The 21,325-nt window shown below is 44.9% G+C and overlaps 1 long non-coding RNA gene across 3 annotated transcripts in view; it reads left to right on the plus strand.

Moving 5' to 3' along the window:
* The first annotated feature begins 2,899 nt into the window (after positions 1-2,899).
* The window catches only part of LOC132431936 (uncharacterized), an 80,064-nt gene continuing 61,638 nt past the window's right edge, over positions 2,900-21,325 (plus strand). For all 3 annotated transcript variants that reach the window (XR_009520817.1, XR_009520818.1, XR_009520816.1), the window contains exon 1: positions 2,900-3,120. This is a non-coding gene — a long non-coding RNA (uncharacterized lncRNA). The remainder of the gene's footprint in view (positions 3,121-21,325) is intronic.

The raw sequence follows: 21,325 nt of genomic DNA on the forward strand, positions 1-21,325 counted from the left end.
TACTCAAGGCGTTTTCACCCAAATCGAAAAGAGCAAGGTGAACAACATGCGGGAACAGGAAGGTTCTTAGGCAAAAGGGCCACTGTCCTCTCAACTCACATGCCTCCAGCTGACACCTACTCTGTCTAATGGGAAGGTTAGACAGAGCACGAGACGAGAGTGCAGTAAAGCCTATTCACCTCCACCTCTTTGTAAAGCTGTCTGCTCATGATCCACAGCATATTCTTAACTTCCAATGTGCCATCAACCCTTGGGCAGTCTGGACAAATGTACAGGATTAAGTATGTAGGATTGACAAGGAAGCCAGTTTTATTGAAATGAAGTTATCAAAATATTAAACGTTTACATCTGTGATATGAGATGTGCTTCATTATCAAATTATGAGATCTAGAAGTGGGTTTTAATAATTACCACAATTTCCAAGTAGTTGTGCACATAAACAATACTCTGAGGTGTCTGTAACATGAACATCTGATTCCTGGGGATGACAGTCACGGGTTCTAGCACTGCTGTGGTCTGCTGCCAATTTTCCTAATGGAAAGAAATGCTAAATTTTACTTAGACGTTGGTGAGTACAGAAACTTCTTTTTCCCATCCAAGTTCTCAGATCTTGTGATTTCTATCTTCAGGTTTCCTTGGATTTGCAGAACTCCCAGTCTCTAGTGATGCAGGGTTTCCTAAGTTGTATTTGGTGGACTTGGATAAAGGGAAGGCAAGGCTGAGAGCCTAGGCAGGACCTCCAAGGACGTCTGCGCCTCAGTGAGTGATCTGGGATCCTCAGCCTGGTCCTCATTTTCAAATGTTCAGAACTCAGTTTATATCCATTCTTCCAGGGGCACCCTGGCTTTGGAAGATTGATTCATAAAAACCAAAGTCACAAGGGACTTACTGATTTTTAAGCAAACAAACAAACAAAGCCTGTTTCAGGTCCTCAATTCTTCTCTTCAGATCTCACATGATTACTTACCATTTAGGCCTCTCTCTGCTCATCAGTCCAGAATGAGACAGGCAAGTGCCTCCAAACCAACCAAAAAGATTACATTTGTGCTACCTGACGAGTCTGCACATAGATGAGCGAAGTCTAGTTCGTATTTGGGCAAAATACCAACAGCCTTTTGTTTTATGATTTCGGCAGTTTCATTAAAATCCTCATAGAAATCCAGAAGACGATCTGAAACTCCATTTTTCAAGTCAAAGTACCTGAGAGCTAGAAAGAACATTTTTTTGTTGCCATGATTTGGTGCATGGCTTGCAGCCGATATACTATAGAAAGCATGATGGTTGGTGAGAGATGACAAAATCAGCTCTACACTGTAAGGGACCGACACATCTGTTATCAAAATTTCTCCTTTTGTTTGCCCACAGAATATTTTGGTCACAACCTCTGAATCAGGAAAAGTGACTTTACTCAGCTTCATAGAACAATCAAAGCAGCCATAGGACAAGGCATGTCTGTCTGTGTAGGACGCCCATGCTAATTCACCAGCTGCTACTTTTGGGTGAATGCTGATTTCATTTCCCAAAAAGACACCACCTTTGGGTGGTTTGGGGGCACTTGCCTGTCTCATTCTGGACTTGTGAGATTGTCTCGAAATGCGCTTTCACATCCCGTTCTCCACCACGCCCAATCCCAAATTCTTTCCCACACAGTGTGCAGGATGCTGTGTGGGTTATGTACTTCCCTGATCCAGTTGTATGTGTCCTTACATTTGTCGTTAAAATAACACAGTCGTTTAGCCTTCTTTTTTGGTGATGGGAATCATGCTTGCGTTAGTAGTACAAACGTTCTCATTTTCATTATCTGACCTCTTAGAAAACATGGTCACAGTTCTCACAGTGTTTAAAAAAAAAAAAAAATTAAACTAGCACTCTTCTGATACAAAGCACAACAGTTAATCCCCAGGCTGGTATCACAGCTCATGCCACCAACGTAGAATTTTCTGAAATGGTCGGGTGAGACACATGGCCACAGTAAGTCTTAACAAGGAAACCATGAGCTTTGAATGTCTTACTAGAAATCCATGAGCTAAGGTAGGGCGAGATCGCCCAAAGCTTTCACTGGAAGGATTACAAATAAAGCCACCATCCAGCAGCAAAAGTCCACTCCCACGCATCCTAAGTATGAAAGATTGTACCTTGGAAAGACGTTAACAAATTTATACCACCTCCTTACTGAGATCTCAACTCCACAGCCCCTCCAGGCTGGGAGGGGAAAGAAAGGGCAACCTGGCCACAGCGGAGGCCACAACTGGAAGACACCCTCCTATCAAAGTGCTATCATCAATCTCTATCTTCCTCTGTACCCAGATGTTGCTGTCAAGGAACTTGGCCTTCCTGGGGCAGAGACTGCGGTCACACAGCGAGTCTGTTCCCAGCGGGAGGGGAGGATGGAGGCCCTGGGTAGGGCGCGGCCGGACCTGGCTCAGACCCAGTCCGAGATCACACCTTGCTCCCGGCCACCTACCCTCTGGGCCAGGCGCTTTGGGGACTGCGCCCAAAGCCACCCAGCGACTCCCGCCAGCTCCCCAGCCCCCACCCGCTCCCTCCTCGCTCTTGCCGGCTTCTCGGGGCGGGTTCTGGAGGCGGCCCCGTGCCTGTTCTCGGCCAGGCGCGTCGTCTCCACGGGCTGCTCGCCCTCACCTGCTTCGGACGCGCAGGTCAGACCCTTTTGTCCCCTCCCCGCCGAGGACGCCGCGGAGACCGCTGGTGGGCAACTGCCCTTCGCTCGACAACTGGCCCAAGCATCTTTACGCGAGCGTTTCGGAGCGACCGTTTATAAGGCCCAAGTCCGCTGGGGCGGGCCCAGTTTTCCTAAAGCGCACGCTCATTGGCTGAACCCGCCTGACACTCAGCCCTGGGCCGGCGTCCTGTTGACCCTGACGGCGACCTCTCAGAATCCTGGGAAGTTTGGCGTCTTCGAAGGCAGCGGAGCCGCGGCGCCTCAGAGGGTTCCCGAGGGCCGTGGAGCCTGCGAAGGCTACCTCCGCCGGCTGACGCCTCAGCCTTCGCCCCGCGCGCCGGTCTCGGGCTTCACGGAAATGAAAACAAGCCAAGAGTAAAACAAAACCAGTACAAATCCCCAAGTCAAAGCAGCTACAATCAAATTCAAGGAAAGCAAAGGTAAATGAGTTTTCTCAGTATAATTAAGCAAGAGTCATTTTTTGGCAGAGGCAAAGTAAACAACTGAATTTCAAGGGGGTGAATTCAAGAAAAGGTGAAACGGGAATCTAACTTCAGTTATAGGATATTTATACCGATTTCTTTTTAGACCTTGATAAGCAGAAGTTCGCTGTCAAAGAATCCAGCTTTTCTTATTTGGCTGCCTTTCCTACAAACGGCAGCAGGGGGCACTAGATGCTCTAGTTTCATTCAGGTAGGCGAGGCGTTTTAAACCTTGTTAGAGTTATTATCAAACTCCAAATGGTTTCCTCTTAGAAAACAGGGCGGTGGTCTGACTAAAAGGATGTAGGAGGACTTCCCTGGTGGCGCAGTAGTTAAGAATCCACCTGCCAATGCAGGGGACACAGGTTCGAGCCCTGGTCTGGAAAGATCCCACGTGCCGCGGAGGAGCTAAGTCCGTGAGCCACAACTACTGAGCCTGCGAGCCACAACTACTGAACCCCATGCGCCTAGAGCCCGTGCTCCACAAGAGAAGCCACCGCAATGAGAAGCCCCCGCACCGCAACAAAAAGTAGCCCCCGCTCGCCACAACTAGAGAAAGCCTGTGGGCAGCAACAAAGACCCAACGTGGTCAAAAATAAATTAATTAATTTTAAAAAAAGAATGTACCGAAAAGGTAACAATTTCTGCACTACAACCTGTTGACTAAGGATTACAGTTTCCTGAAATATTGTGATGGGGAGAAAAGGTCAATTACAGGACCTAAGGGGGAATTTTAAGGTGGGCTCTAAAAGAGACAGGCAGTGGAGAGTGAACAGGGTACCGCTGACTCCCTGTCCTAGCCCTGCCATCTGGACTCATTTTGAACTTTTGCCAGGAACACGGGACTTTCCGTGCTACTGGGACTGAAAGGTTTCCTGGAATTTGGCACTTTACTAAAAACAATAATGATAGTTACTAACGTTTAATGAGTATTGTGGGCCAGCCACCTTCTGAGCATTTAATCCTCCCAATAACCCTCCGGGGTAGATACTGTGTCATCCCCATTTTACAGAGGAGGAAACTGAGGCAACTTGCCAAAGGTCATGCACACAGCTGAGACGTGTCAGATCCACGTTATAGAAAGGAGTGTGCATGCAGGCTCTGCAATCATTCTGCCTGGGCTCCAATCATGGCTCCACTGCACATTTTATTAAGAGAGGAAAGCACAAAACATTATGACTGGCACAGAGGAAATACTCAGTAGTGTTTGCTATTATTATTAAAAGTGGTCCTTGCTCTCCAAGAGTTTAAAATTTACTTTAAGAGGTTGGTAAGATTCATAAGGCAGTAGAGATGCCTATTGAATGGGTGAATGGGACAGAGAAGAGATGTGTGGAAGTATTTGGAGGAGGGAACAACTGTGAAACAAGAGTGGTTAGGTCTGGGTCACAGGTCACTCAGCATGGCCCCTGCTTAAATGAGTAATCTGCATGTCATCATTAGAAGGTGGTCTCAGATCATGAATGGCTTGAGCTAATCACTATAATTTTTGTGTTTGGTTATCATATGGGTGGGTGTGTTTAATTAAAAATGTAGTCGATTTTTACTAGTCACTAAAATTGTCTTAAGGAATGGTATGGTATCTACTCTTTTAGCTAGAGGAAGCATTTATTAATTTATTAATTTTTCAGAGAAAGCATTTATTAATTTCACAAAACTGTTGCATGTTATATGGTCAGGCCCTTCAAGATGGCTGTTCTCCTGCTCTCTGTGCATCCCCTGCTTGACCAGGCCCTGCTTCCCTCACATAACTATTCAATCCTCTTAATTATAGGGCTGAATTAGTCCCTGGTAACTGAGCCCACCTGATGTCAATCCCCCCTGTAAATGGTAGCCTCCTTCTCCCCTGAGTAGCAAAGACTGTTGCCATGTCCTGTCCTCTGGACGCAGTGGGGAGTTTCTCCAGGACCCTTTGTAGGATTCCCCATGTCCAATAAACCATTGATGTCTCTGTCACTGTCTCTGGGCTCTGCCGTCCCGAGGCTGGACAACTACAAGACTTGCAGGCCTGTGGGATACAGCCCAACAGATGTCAAGCCATGGAAAAGGAGTCTGAGTTAGAATAGGACTCTGAGAATTAGAGACTGACTCTCGAGGGGGATGGCAAGAGGTATTATAATTGAAACCTGAAGTCTGAGAGGCAAGAAGTCAGGGGAACCGCATTGTGGGTAGCAGGAATGGCCTGAGCAAAGGCCCTTCGGTGGGGAAAGGGCTCCATGCCTTCTGAGAACCAAAGGAGGGTGTTTGGTTGGGGCTAGAGACTTGTGAATTAGAAGCAGAATAAATTGGTTTAGCAACAAGCTGTGTTCATAAAGAGCTGGGCTGAGTATGGTTTCCTGCTTCTGAGTCTTCTATTTAAATCTGGACTGTGCAGTCGCCAGATGTTGCTGCGGGGAAACTTCCCATCATGGGGTGAGGGGTAATCTTTGTGTGCATCTTGCTTTCCATTGGTTGTCCTTAACTGAGTTTAACGCTCTGTGTCTGTGTGTGCTTGAACCCAGAAGAGCCTCTGTTTTGGATGAGGATGACTCCTGACTCTTCTCTTTTGCTTAGCAGGAAAAGAATGGTAAAATGGATTTACATTCATTCACTAGCATACTTGTCTAACTTCATCTTCCCCAAAAGATTTCTTAGAATAAAAAATAAAACCAAATATTAGGGCTTCCCTGGTGGCGCAGTGGTTGAGAGTCTGCCTGCCGATGCAGGGGACACGGGTTCGTGCCCCGGTTCAGGAGGATCCCACATGCCGCGGAGCGGCTGGGCCCGTGAGCCATGGCCGCTGAGCCTGCGTGTCCGGAGCCTGTGCTCCGCAACGGGAGAGGCCACAACAGTGAGAGGCCCGCATACCGGAAAAAAAAAAAAAATTAAAGATAGCTCAATTTTGGGACTTCCCTAGTGGCGTAGTGGTTAAGAATCTGCCTTCCAATGCAGAGGACCCAAGTTCGATCCCTGATCAGGGAACTAGATCCCACATGCATGTCACAACTAAGAGTTCGCATGCCACAAGTAAGGAACCCGCCTGCTGCAATTAAGACCTGGTGCAGCCAAAAAAAAAAAAAAATCCTGTTCCTCTACATCCTCATCAGCATTTGGTGTTGTCAGTGTTAAAAAAAAAAAAAAAAAAAGCTCAATCTTTCCTATTCTGACGGCCTCCATGGAGCCACTACTGTACTTGTAGTGTAAAAATCAAACGTGAGAAAGAGGACTTGATGTACAGAGTTAATCCATGTGTCTTCTTCAGATCTCTTTGAGCAAACGACCCTTAATGCAATAAAACTGGCATCTTTGAGGAAAAGCAGATTATCTTGTGTGATAAGGCTGCCTTTTCTCATTACGTTAATGTTGCTCTGATCATGCGTTTAAGCAATGTTTTTAATTTAAAAGAAAAGGTCCCAAGAGACAGGGCATAATAATACTTGGAAACATGCAATGGAGAAACATTCTGAAAATCCACTCAGCAGTGCAGCAGGACTCACTGTAAAGGTGAAATTGGGACCAAATTTAAAGAAAAGAAAGATTCAGCCCCTTTCTCTCTCCTTTCTTCTTTTTTTTTTTTTTTTTTGCGGTACGCGGGCCTCTCACTGCTGTGGCGTGGCCTCTCCTGTTGCGGAGCACAGGCTCCGGACGCGCAGCCCCAGCGGCCATGGCTCACAGGCCTAGCCACTCTGCGGCATGCGGGATCTTCCCGGACTGGGGCACGAACCCGTGTCCCCTGCATCGGCAGGCAGACTCTCAACCACTGCGCCACCAGGGAAGCCCCTCTCCTTTCTTCTTATAGTTCATTCTAAGGGGCTAATTGTTAGAGCAAGTTTAAGTGGTATATCTAACAAATTTCATGGAAAGAAAGGCAATGAATATTAAAAGTTTCTGAAATTCAAACCAGATGTGGATGGAGAGTTAATTTAAAAACAACCACACACCTGTAACACCTTGGGCAGGTTCTGGAACATCTAGCAGCATTTGTATAACTCATCTTTTCAGGCTGGATTTAATAAAGATTTGGGGGATGAAGACGGTTAGGAAGAAATTGAACTATTTATGAAATACATTTTTTAAAATTGGTAAATTATTCCAATTAGCAAAGTGGTTAATAATGCTGGCTTTTAGGCTGAATTTTTCAATTTGTGAAGCTTCAAGGCTAGGAGACTGCCAGGTGAATAAGAAACGGTCAGGGCTTCTCCCTGAAATTGACTGGGGCTGTGGTCAAAATGTAATAGGATGCTTCTGTGTCATTCCCTTTTGCAAAGATGTCGCTACAGACAGAACTTCAGGAAAACTCTATTTCATTCATCTTAAATTGTCTCCTTGGAGGCTTCTGAAATGCTTAATTCAGTGGTCCCCAAATTTGCTGCCCATTGGAATCACCTGGGCATCTTTGAAAACTACTGATGCCTGGCTCCCATCTCCCGATATTGTAATTTACCAGGTATGGGCTGCAACCCAGGCATGGTTTTGTTAAGCTTTTTATATATACATGGGTTGTAAGAAATCATACAGAGAGATTCCTTATACTCTTTATGTTACCCCATGGTAACATCTTCCAAAACGGTTATACAATATCACAACCACCTTATTGACATTGATACATGCAAGATCTGGAACATTTCCATCACTACCAGGATCCTTTCTTCTTGTTGGCCTTTTATAACCACACCCACCTCCCCACCCACTCCAACCCCCTCCTTAACCTCTTGGCAACCACTAATCTATTCTCTATTTCAATAATTTTGTCATTTCAAGGATATGATATACATGTAATCATACAATATGTAACCTTTGGGGATTAGCTTTTTTTTCCACTTAGCATAATTCTCTGGAGATTCAGCCAGGCTGTTGCAGGTATCAATATTTAGTTCCTTTTTATTGCTGAGTAGTGCTTCAGGGTGTGGATGTACCACAGTTTGTTTAACCATCTGGATTGTTTTCAGGTTTTGACTATTAGGAATAAACTGCTATAAACATTAATATGTACATACTTTTGTGTAAACATGCACTGTCATTTCTCTGGGATAAATGTCCAGGAGTGGAATTGTTGGGTTATATGGTTAGTGCATGTTTAGTTTTTCGAGGAAGTGCTGAACTATTTTTCCAGAGGGGCTGAACCATTTTTACATTCCTAACAGCAATGTATGAGTGATTCCATTTCTCTGCATCTTCGCCAGCATTTGGTGTTGTCGGTCTTTTATATTTTAGTGTAGTGATAGCACGTTGTGGTTTTAACTTGTATTTCCCTAAGGGCTAATGAAACACCTTTTCATGTGCTTATTTGCCACCATTTGATGAAATGTCTATTCATGTCTTTTGCCCATTTTCTAGCTGGAGTATTTATTTTTTACTCTTGAGTTTGAGAGTTCTCTATATATTCTAGATGCTAGTCCTTGGTCACATTTGTGGTTTGCAAATGTTTTCTCCCATCTGTAACTTGTCTTTTCATGCTTCTGGTGGAGTCTTTCCATAGAGCAAAAGTTTTAAATTTTGTTGCAGTCTAATTTATCATTGTTTCATGGGTTGCGCTTGACATTATTCAAGGACTATCTAGCATTATGCACTAAACAGACATTTGGTCAAATCATCAGAGTCCCTCACTACAAAAAGCTTTCATGTTAAAACTTTCCATCCAGATGAAGATGTTTCCTTCTGTTGTCTTGTTTAGGTGTGTTGACTTTTAAAAGATATATGTGGTTTCAGAGAAACCCCATGGACATACAGATAAACTTAAAACTTCCAAAGATGTGAACTTCAAGACTACTATTGCTTATCAGATCTTGTCCTTGACATTCTAGACAGGCTTCTTTCAAAGAAAGCTCTTTACTCATGGGGATAAGGGAGTTGATGGATAAAAGAGAAATTTCTGGACTGTCACACAGAGGCAATACAACTCCCACCAAATAAATAGTTCATTGTATAAAGAAGAAAAGAACTGTTGTCATGATGGGAAGAGGTCAGGAAAAGGCTCAGATGTCCCAAACAGAATTAAAACTCATTCATTTGAATGGAATTACTACTCATTCATTTGAAAAATAAAATAGGGGGATTTAAGCACAGGCCATGGGGATTATGAATTATGGTCAGTGTGTCCCTTTATTTAGAATGTTTGGGGAGGAAGAACTTTTGTATAGTCGGAGGAGTGTTTCCAGTTACTAGAGATTTTCAAGAAGACCCTGGACCACCACATAGCAGGGGTGTTGGAGAGGCGAGTCAGACACTAGAAAGTAAGGTATACAAGGTGAGCTTTGAGAACCTATCTAAATCTAGTGTCTCTGGCATCATGACCTTTCTCCAGCGCAAGATTCAGAATATCCTGGAAAGGAAGAATATAGGTAGGACTGATCCCAAGAAATATAGGCAAAGCACCAGGAAGAAGCCAGATAACTGGAGGAGAGACTTATCTAAAAGTTGGATTTATGGAGCTGGAAAAGACTTTGGCAGGCAGCTATCTTGCTCTTGATAAAGAGATGGAGGGAGAAACTGTATTAGTCAGATAGGCTAGACTATGATGCACTAATAAACCATGAAATCTCAGTGGCTTAACATAAGAAAACTTTATTGCTCCCTTGTGCAAACTCCTGGTCAGGCATCTCCTTCAAGTGATGACTCAGTGATCCAGGTTCCTTCCATCTTCTTGCATGTCCTTTCAACACATGGCCTCTAAGGTCCATGGGAAAAGGGAAGAGGATTGAGGAAAGGCACCTGGCTACTTTAGACATCCAAGCCCTGAGTATTCCATTCATCACTTCCACTCGCATCCGTTAGGCAGAATGCATCCATCCCACAGCCAACCCAACTGCAAACCAGGCTGGGAAACAGAGGACCACACAGGTATCAGTGGCACACCTATAGTTTCTGCCACAGGAAGCCAAAACCTAGAGGGATGCCATGATTTCATTATGACCATTGTGTTAATGTTGACAGAACTAAGATCAGATTCTAGATAGGATGACCTAGAGGGTTAAATGTAGTATATGATGAAGCCTTCTATGGCTGGATCCTGGTCATTCCAAGATTCTTTTCTGCCCCTTCCCACTTGGCAGCTAGAACCTCAACAAAACAGAACTGTTTATAGTTCCCAGTGCCTGCTTTGCTCCTGCAGCCCCTTACTTGTGTGTGAATACCTTCTACTTCTTCACCTACCTCCTCTTTGCCTACTTATTCTTTAAGACTTAAGCATCTGTGCTTCCAGGAAGCTGATCTCAATCTTCTGATGCCCTGCTCTCCAGACTGGGTTAGGTATCCTTCTGTGCATCTACAGTATCCTGTCCACCTCTAACATCACAGTTACTAACGGTTATGTCATTATCAATTTTTTATTCTATTTCCTGCCCTAGGTTGTGTGCTTCTTGTAAGTGAAGGACATTATTAAAATTGTAATAATTTAAAATATTTTTGACATACAGCAAATCTGACTTTTTGTGTACAGTTTATGAAGTTTAACAATTGTATGTATTTATTAGAGTTGAGATTTTCCTGGTTCTTAGTATGCTGAATAATTTTGGATTGAATCCTGGACAATTTGAAATTATGTATGAGACTCTGAGTCTTGTCTGAATCCTATAAAATGTTGACATTTCTGTTTTAGCAGGCAATCAACCTAATTGGTTTCAGGCTTCAAGGTCTGACCAACTTGCTGTGGGAGGTGTTTGCAATATCAGTTCTGTTTTCAAAGCCTTTGCAGGGCTCTTCTGATCTATCTGGTGTGTACACCACCTAGTGGCCAGTCTGACGGTGGGCGGTGATCTCTCCCAGTGGTTTATTTCTCAGTCTCCCATAGACTTTTCATAGTCAGATTCACACATACACAGCTTGGGAATAAGCCCAAATTCTTAAACAACTTGAGCAGCACCCCAAGCTGCCTCCTCTCTGAGATCTTTTGAGATCTCCCTGGTGCTCTCTGATTCCCCGAAGTGTCCCTTTTTGACCCTCATCTGCTATGCATTTCCCTTAACTGTGCCCATGTCTGGAGCTGTTGGGGTCACTCAGTGAGAGTGAGATAGACCCCCATCCCCAGGTTTTTTTTAGTTTGGATATTAAGATCAATAATGCCACACATACAACAATAGGGCATGAAAAGGTTTATTATTCACATTCTGGAGAGAGCAGGGAGAGCTCCCAAGCTGGTCTGAAAATGTCTTGAGAGAGCCAGGAAAGAAGGCCGGCTTGGTGTTCGTGATGCTGGGGGGTGAGGCTGGGGTGAGTTCCTGGAGCTGGAGCTCCATGGTTTGAGCCGCCTGCTAGTTACAAGGGAGTATCTGAGCTTTCTATCAGTTTTGCCCAGATGTGTGGCAGAAAGGGAAGGGGGAGTGGTAAGGCTTGAGAGCTATGAGCAATTGAACATCAAGAAGAGAATCAGATCCATCGTTACAAGGGCCAAATGGCGGGAAGACAGAAAAAAGCAACAGGTGTTTGTGCTATTCTCTTGGGCCAGTTCTTCTGATTGGAGAGGAAGATTCCTCTCCCTCAGAGTTTTTAGGTACCTGTGGGCCATCACAGTCTAGGTCGTGTGAGAGATTAAGGAAAAGAAAAAGAAGGAAAAAGAAAAATGGGGAATTTTCCCCATTCTCTCCGAATGTCAGGAGACCTCTTTCTCACTCCTCGTGTCAGAACTAGACGGCGTCTCCTGGAGCCTTCATTCTCCATCCTTGCCAAGGTTCACCTCTGGGTCTGGGGCTGCCCTGAGGCGAGGCCAGGCCAGGGGATACCAGAGGGGAAAAAAGTGTCAGACTCACCACCAGTACAGTGGTACTTCAAATTCTGGTCTTGTCTCCAATCCACCTGCTACTATTTACTTTTCATTGTAAATACCTGCTCCGTGTATTCCGTCCAGGTTTTATAGCTGCAAGCTGCATTCAGTGGAAGACACAGGGCTGCCTACCCCATCTGACATAGAACCAGAATCTATCTAATTTCATTTTACTCACCTGGGCCTAGCACAGGGCCTGGCATATGGAAGAGACTTAACAGATTTTCATTGAATGAACAAAGTGAACGGATGAATGAACGAGTGAACAAATCAGTCATATGATTTATTTACAAATAACACAGAAATACTCATGTTTCCAAACAACAAATTTCTGATGACCATTCCATGGTCAATTCTTCTCTCTTCTCTTCCTGGGAGAGTGAAGCATACAGAACAGATCTAGCCTGAGTTTATTTAAAAAATAATTTTTCTTGTTGAATCTTTAAATCAGATAAGTATTTCAAAAACCAAAGTTGCTACCTCTTTGGAAAGGGTTTGGGTTGCATAGGTTTCAATGAACTTTCTTAAACTCTTTTACCTGTTCTAGGATTAAAAGAAAATAAAATGAAATTGATGAGGTACTTCCTTTAGTTGCACGTGTTTACAGTCTAATTACCACCTAAACAGGCTGAAGGGTAAGTTTAAAAAAACTCTGCAGAGCTCTATGGCCCATTCATCTATCTGCATATAAATTATTGGAATCCATTTACAATCACAATGCAAGAAACCCCCAGGTTCTTGAATAGCAGGCTCTTTTATTTCTGTCTCTTTAATCCTAGGCTGCTCTGACCCTTGCCGGCAACAGAATTTAGCTGGTGAGTTCAACATGAAATCGACTAGGGTTCATCTTTTCCATTCTTGAAGTTGGCTTTGACAGGGACCACAGGAGTCAATGGGACCTCTGTGCGTGGATGGGATTCCCAGGAGAGTCAGGAAGGGACGGATGATTCATGAGATAAAGCATCCCAAAGGGACTCCGCTTCCCTTTTAATTTTGTGCCCGTGTGAGGAATTTTGAAAACTGATGCTGCTGAAGACAAAATTCCCATCATGAGCTAAACAGGATCCCTGACAGAGAGGAAACACAAGCTTCTGAGAACCAGGACCCAGTTCTCTTTACATAGAGGCCACACCGGTGGAGAAGGGCACCCAGCCAAGTAGGGTGCACACTCTTTCAAGTGAGTTGAGGACTTGACCCCCTTCTGAAGTCCCTTTTTTCACTCCGTCTGATTCCATAAGAACAAATCAGTAATCTGCTCTGAGTGATCAAATGCCATTTCTCTCCGAGTCTGCTTTTCTCTGCTTCCTTTTTGTTCTGTGTGGCTGCTTTGGGTTTTTGAATGGCTTTTTCTGTCCTGATTTATCACAAGTATGAATTGCATCCATATCAGGAGTTCTCTCTTATGGCAGGTTTGGCACCAAACGGAGAAGTTAAAACCCTTCCTAAGTCAAATCCACTTCCAGGGAGCTCCAGGGAACTATCCGTGCACTTTGGATGCAGTGGTTTTCGTTTTATCTGAGTTTTGTATAATTTGCTGCAACCTGGAACATACTTGATTATATAAGAATTTTTATCGACATGGGGCTGGTCTGGCCACAGAATCCACTCCCTGCCCCCACCCTGCAGTCTCAAAAGCCCAGCAACCTGCTGGGGTGCATCCTCCAGATGGGCTGCCATTTAGTCTAAGCTGACTCCTTGAGGAGGGCTCCTGCAGGTGGACTTTCTTCCTCTGAAGACCCGGCCCCCTTAGGGGGACCTCCCCGCTGCCACAACTTTCCGGTTGCTCCTTGGGAATGTTTGTTCTTTCATTTGTATATGGATCTGGCTAATGGAAAGAGAATGTGACAGATAGTCTATGTTTAGGATTTTTCTTCCTTCATTTCTCCTCTCCTCCCGAATGCAGAGAAGGGCAGATTAGCATCATAAATACGTCTTCACCGCAGGTATTGTGTGTCCCTCCAATTTTCTTTTGTTTTAGAGATTTTTCCCCTCTTGTAAAAACTGCACAAGTAAAGCATGTTTGTTGCAGAAAAATTAGAAAAAAAAGAAAAAAGAAACATCCCATTTTTTTTTTCATTAAAATATCAGGCTGAGGTCACTTCCCTCCTTCCAGTCTTTCTGACTTATCTCCTGCTCACTTTCATCGAGTACTGATCTTGCCTTGCCTGGGGATGGCGCCCCTAGCAACCAACATTGTTTTATTCCTAAACCACTGTAGCAAAGGTGCTTTAAGGAAAGTGTTCTCCCACATTAAGTACAAAAGGAACATGTATCCATGATAGAACAAAATATTTTAATGAACAGTTTAAACAGCTCTCTTATAAGGAAGCTTCGAAGTGTGCCACGACACTGCTTCTTAGGTTGGCTTCCTCTGACCAGCCTTGGTCCTGATATTTCTTGACCCTGGCTGATTTGTCTCTTGAGGGTAGTGTCCAGAGTTCCCTTCTTAGACCCTCTGAATGGTGGTTCCTTGCCAGGCTGACCGGGCTCTCAGCTCCCAGTCTGTAAGAGGATGCCTTTCCTTGCACATTCTTCTTCTTTTTTTTTTAATGGGCTTAAATAAATTTATTTATATTCAAAATAAATTATTTTTTATAAAAATTTTTATTGGAGTATAGTTGATTTACAATGTTATGTTAGTTTCAGATGTACAGCAAAGTGAATCAGTTATACATATACATATGTCCACTCTTTTTTTAGATTCTTTTCCATATAGGCCATTACAGAGTATTGAGTAGAGTTCCCTGTGCTATACAGTAGGTTCTTATTAGTTATCTGTTTTATATATAGTAGTGTGTATATGTCAATCCCAATCTCCCAGTTTATCCCTCCCCTTCTTGTATATTCTTAACCCCACGTCTCTATAAACTCCTTTTCCCATTTTTGGGGGCAAGTGTATCAGGTATGAACCTCAACTTATAAATTCAGGAAAGTAGATATTTAATATTCTTTTTTCTGTAAACCAGCTTATTTTCTACTTCAAACCTCCATTTCCTCTGATGGCAGGAGTTTAGTCTGTCAAAGTGGGCTTTATACACACGCACATATCCACCTAGTCTGGGCCACCATCTATCCATGCTGGCCTCCCCCCTATTATGCCTGCTCCTACCTGGCCTTTGGACTGTTCTGGTCACTGCTAAGTGATCCCTGACCCAAGGCCCCCCCAGTTCCAGCTTGCTGTCAGCTCAACTTCTTACTACTTTGAGTGCAAAGGATGGGTCTTCTTTTCCCACGTGGTGCTGGGAAAAGCAAAACCCTCCGTGGGGCTAGCTTTGCACTTCCTTTCATCTCTGCTATTCTGGGGTGTAGAGGTCTCTGTGGGCTATTTCAAGCCTGTGTTTGGGGCAGCTACATCGTTTGCCAGACTCCATGCAAAATGAAAACACAGAGCTGGGTTGGGGCTGGGGAAGTCAACATCCCCTTCCCAAGGGCCCACAGTGCCAGCCCACAGTGGACAGCCAATCCTCAAGGGATGGCCACCTTCACGCCGGTACACATGTACATACTTGGTCCTGGATGGGTGGGCAAGAGACCTCACCAAGTTGCACACCCCACGATGTCTGTGGTACCCTCAGCCTGAGGCCAAAAGGCAGATTCCTTGAATCCCACCCCCAGATGCCATGGGGTGGGTGCACCAGGCCCTGACACCCCCAGTGCCCACAACCACGCCCAGGCCCGCGCCAGTTGTGGAGAGAGCTAGCGGAGCACGGCCCAGGCAAAGGGAGGCTGGCAGGGCCTGTGGCACCAGGGTACGGGGGGTAGGGGGGGCGTACCTCAGGGATCCCAAGCCAGACACAGTGGAGGCAGGATGCACAAGAGCTGAGGCTCCAGGCCCCCGGTGCAAGCTCCAGTGTCCTGTGGTCTGCTTTACAAGTCAGGTTCAAAGCTAAAACTATTAAGAATTTCAAGGTAGCCACCGCAGAGCATCAGACCCAAGTGCGAGGGCCTTTTGGGAGCGGTGCCCTGTGCGCGGTACTGGCCACACAGCCAAACAGGCAGGCCTGTGTGATTAGACACACAAAAGCTGGAAATAGGCTTCTTGTTTCTTGTACTACCTCAGCCCTTGCTTGGTGCAGTGAGAATAAAAGTGTTCTAGCGTGGGGGGAGAGGTGTATGTAGGGGACGTTCCTAGAGTAATAGGAATTATCAGAAAGAAAAAAAAACCCTGAATTCATATTTTAAAAATGTTTTCCCACCACACAAGCATCAACAGATCCTAGCCCTCCTGGACCCCTGGCTGTAGTCCTGCATCTGATTCACAAGTGGGCTCATCTGTGGGGCACCAGGGGCCCTTCCACCATTGCCCAAGCTGCACCTCCAGCTCTGGCCGGCATCTCTGCTGGGGGTTGAGGTGGGAGGTGGAAGGAAGTAATCTACTCCTAGTCTACTAGAATCTAGGACTAGGGCAGCGCAGTGTGGAGGTTTCATGTCAGCCGGCCAAGCTCTCTCAGAGGTGTATTTTTAAATCTAAACCTGATCTTCAAAGTGGGGTGCCACCCAGACAGAACTGCAGCATCGGCATCAGTTGGGAACTTTTTAGAAATGCAAATTCTCAGGCCCTGCCCCAGACCCACTGTAGCTGAGGCTCTGGGGATGGGGCCAGCAGTCTGTTTTAACAAGCTCTCCAGTGAGTCCAATGCGCAGTGAAGCTTGAGTGCCACCGCTCTAAATGTGTTACGTGGGGGATGTTTTCAGGATTCTTCAGTAAGGTTTCATTTACAATCTTATGAAATGACTGTTGGACCTAGTGCTCACTGACAGTTCAGAGAATTCTAAGACGGTTCAGCAACTCCAAGTATGTCCTCTAACCATATGCTACAATATTTGGAATTCCTGCATTAGAAGTTTATTCCTTCAGGGTCTCTTTTAAAAGGTAAAGCTTCTACTGGGTAAGTTCATATAAAAGTATCTGTGATACCTGTCATATTCTGCTTACCATGGCTGGAAGGGAGAGGAGTACATCACAGAATAAGGAAATAGCTGAGCCAAGATAAGCATTGCCTGGGCTTGGCAATTTTGCCTAGGGTCGGCATTTCCAGAACTTGTGCAGCCGCTAGAGTAAAATCATTTGTTTGAAATGGGCCTGATATCTTAACTGTAAAATCAAATGAGGGGGAGAGAAGGAAAGAGTGAGTTCAAGGGTGTAGAGGTAGGTGAAACCTCAGTTCACGTGCTGGCAGCAACTAGCTAAAATCTTAGGTAAGTTACTTAAACTCCATGTCTATAGAATGTTGGTGATATAACCCAAAACATTATATCAATTAGGATTTGGTTGCAAGTGACAGAAACTCCAACTCGAACTGGTTTATGCTGTCAGAGAAGAAGGTTATCTATTGGCTTTTGTAAATAAAAACTCTAGAGATAGTTCAGACTTCAGAAACAGCTTGGACAGTGTTCAGAAGAGGCCACAAGAATGCAGTGGTTCTTCATTTTACTCTCTGCTGCTCTGTGTGTTGGCTTCGTCTTCAGACTATGCAAGTTGGCAGGATGGCAGCCCCAGCTGCAGCCAACATGTCTCGAGGGTTCAAGTCTGGATCTGAGGGCAAACCCTGGAGCCCAAACAAACCCCCAAAAGAGACTGATTGGCTCTGATACGCCTCCCTTGAGTTATGTGCCTACCCCTGAGCCAGTCACTGACCACAGGGGAAGCTGACGCTCTGGATCAGACACCAAGCCTGAGTTGTACACTATCCCTGGGGTGGGGGTGGTGGGAGGCACTGCCAATGCCACAAAACCACAGGGGATGGAGGTGGGGCGGGGTGGTTCCCCACGAACATGGGAGGTTGTTACTGAAAACGGAGTGAATGGAGAAGGGCTGGCCAGGAAGCCACACACGTCCACCACGAGGATCTCGGTTCCCACATCTGTATTCTGTGAGGTCCTCCCACGGCCCAGGGTGCTGGTGTCAGAAGCCACATTCATCAGACCGCCCTCCAGATGGAGCCTGGGTTGGGCTTGGGGAGGAAGGAATCCTTCTTCTATTTAGGATGACTAAACTCATCCCCTTCAACAGCTCCGATGGAAAGGCTGTCCCTCCTGGCACAGCAGCCCAGCTTCTCGTTTCTCTGTGAGAGTGCCATCCACACCACACATCTGCTGGCCCCACCCCTCTATTCACTGCCTTCTCCCCGTCAGCCTCCCTCCGTCCTCCAGCCTCCTCTCTCGGCACATGTGTCTCTCTTTCTGTCTCCCTTCACCCCTGACCCCCTCTGTCTCCTGTTTGGTCTTCTCTGCTGCCTGTCTCTGTTTCTCTCTCTCTATTGCTGACTGGCTGCCTCTGTCTGTCTATCTGTCTCCCTCTCTCTCTATATATATGTCTAGCTCTCTCTGAGCTCCTGTCTCTGTTTCTCTCCATCCTTTCTTGCTGGGATTCTGACTGTCTCTGTCTCATTCATTCTTTCTTATACTGTCTGTTCTCTATCTCTGTCTATTTAAGTACCTTCCTGTCACTTTCTCTACCTGCCCATTTCATTCTTTGTGTCTACTTCCTTTTCTCATCTGCCTTTGTCTCACATTTTTCTTTCTTTCTGAAATAGTTCCCACTGCTCTAGACATGACTCTAAAATGTTCACAATCCATGCTTACTCCAAATGTTTCTTAGCCAACAGACAAAGAGTTTATAAGGATGGAGCAAAGACCGTGAAGGGAGGGAAATTTAGAAAGAAAAAGGAAGCATTAATGGGGCACCTGAGGCATAGCACTGTGAATAAGAGGTTATTCAAGCCAAAAAAATACATAGCACACACACACATTAAAGCCACAAGCCACCTTCAGGCAGGCATTGAGCTTCTCCACCACAGTTAGAGTTGAGTTTGGTTGAAGTCTTGTTTTTCTTAGTTTACTTTTTCTTAACGGAATAGTTGCTCCCTGGGTCTCTAAGCGGTCTGGATGTCCATAACTGATACACAGTCTCAGCCTACAGCCAGCTAGTTTACAACAGGGGCAATGAATGTGACCTGACTCTGCTATAGGGCACCTTTGTGAGTCCCATCCTGTAGACAGCTCAGCCCTGATTTTCTTTGTGGTGGCCACCCAGGTCCTGCTCCTCAATGGCTAAATACACCTCTGATGCCCAACTCAGCAAGGGCTGACATTGGGCCCTTCTAACAATCTGCAATTTCCAATTCAGTAGGAGACATTGCTGGGTTTTGAAAAATAGAATGTTTTTCAAACATTAGAAGGAAATATCTATCCAATAGGCTTGGCACCCAGATTTTATTTCCATATACATGTAAAAACTGGCTTCACATAGCATCCCGAGGACTGTCCTGATCTTCAATGAGTTAGTCTTCATTTACTCATGTCTACATTTTCAAAGGTCAGACATTGGCTTCTGCAGTCACTAGCATATTTTTTAGCTACTATGATGTAAATGGAAAAAAGAGTGTAAGGTCATAGGATCTTTTATTCTTTCCTTTCCAACTTTAACACTTAGCTGCTCTATCATGGTAAGCAAATCAACCTCTGTGAGTCTCAATTTCCATGTTAGTAAAATAAAAGATAACAAGTGCCCCGCACAGTGCCTGGTACTTAATTGGTACTGAGTAAAAATGTGTTTTCATGTAAGAGAATGATGCTCAGCTTTGGCTGCCCATTAGAATCTCCTGGGAAGCTTTTTAAAGCCTGAAGCCCAGGCTGTAGATTAGACCCATTATACAGTGGATAAGACTGGGTCTGAGACCTGGCAGCAGTATGTTTTTAAAAATCCTAGCACTCATTCTACCCCAGGTAATTATAATATACAGCCAAGCCTGATAACCACGAATTTAAGAGGAGGTTGACCTTAGGTTTGTGATTGTTGTGTGCTTAATAAAGGGTCAAAGCCCTCTTTTTTTTTTTTTTTTTTTTTTGCGGTACGCGGGCCTCTCACTGCCGTGGCCTCTCCCGCTGCGGAGCACAGGCTCTGGACGCGCAGGCTCAGCGGCCATGGCTCACGGGCCCAGCTGCTCCGCAGCATGTGGGATCTCCCCGGACCGGGGCACGAACCCGTCTCCCCTGCATCGGCAGGCGGACTCTCAACCACTGTGCCACCAGGGAAGCCCCAAAGGCCTCTTTTTAAAAAGTGTGCTCTTGGACCATAGTCCTCACGAATCAATTTCCCCAATTTCCAAAGATCGCCTGTTCCTATAAGCTTGTCTACAATAAAAAAAAAAAAATGACCCCTGGGCTTCCCTGGTGGCGCAGTGGTTGAGAGTCCATCTAACGATGCAGGGGACATGGGTTCGTGCCCCGGTCGGGGAGGATCCCGCATGCCGCGAAGCGGCTGGGCCCATGAGCCATCCCGGTGAGAGGCCTGCGTACTGCCAAAAAAAAAAAAAAAAAAAGACCCCCTAAAAGTTTCTCTTTGGTCAAGGGGAAGTACATGTTAAACACTCAGTTCAACAACTCACACTGAATATTTTCCAGGTACTGAGAATTGTGCTAAACCAAAAGCCTCTATCTTCAGAAAATAAAATCCATAACTTCAAAAGGCCCACCACAAGTAAAAAGCAATGCTTTGTAAAACAAAGCAAAACAAAACAAAAGAAAAACTTCCTTTCCTTAGAACTTGATGCCTTTAAGCACACACCCTGCCAAGTTAATTTTCTGCTGAATATCAGCTCTCCTGCTGCCTGTAATGAGGGGCCTAAGAAGAGGAACAGGAAGTTTACACTGATGTGGGAGGTTTACTGGAAAATTCTGTGCTAAGAAAATAATTTCAGTGGTCAACATTGCTAACAAAAATACATTGGGCTGACCAAAAAAAAAAAAAAATCAAACAAGCTTTTACTTGGTGGGACATTGTTTTTAATCGAAAAAAATTATATGTACATTTATGAATTTCTCCCTCATTTTGATGATACTTTTGACACTCTCTGGAAATGATATGTGTTTCTGTTTTCTTTGTTCTTCACTCTGCATTGGTTGTTCTCAGCCCAGAAAAGAGGTATAATCTCAGAAGGGAAATAAATATATGAAAGGGGATCCAATTCAAGAGAGTCCATCAGAAGCTCCTCTCATCTAGCGCTGAAGCCCTTGCTGTGGTGTTTGTGTGCAACATCTCACATCTGCTGCCTATGTCTCCAACTTTCCCCTCACTCTCTGGATCCCCAGATTCATAGTCTAGTCTGGGCTAATTTTCTGCTGGCCAGTCAACAATAACTACTCTCAAAAGAATTCAAACTGTCATCTAGTATTCATGGACCATCTAGTGGGAAAAGATTTGGAGCCAGGAGGCCAGGGTTCTAGGCCTCGTTTTCTTCCTTACCACGTGTATGACACCAAGCAAACACACAACTTCTTTGAGCCTGTGTTTCCTTGTTTAGAAAATGAGTGATACATTACCAACCTCGCAGAATTGTTGTTAAGGTTTAGTCAACTATAGACTTATTTGTACATGCAGTACAAATGTCCAGTGCTGTTTTGTAACACTATTTTCCCAGGTTT

Source organism: Delphinus delphis, chromosome 10 (assembly GCF_949987515.2).
Source record: "Delphinus delphis chromosome 10, mDelDel1.2, whole genome shotgun sequence".
Taxonomy (NCBI): domain Eukaryota; kingdom Metazoa; phylum Chordata; class Mammalia; order Artiodactyla; family Delphinidae; genus Delphinus; species Delphinus delphis.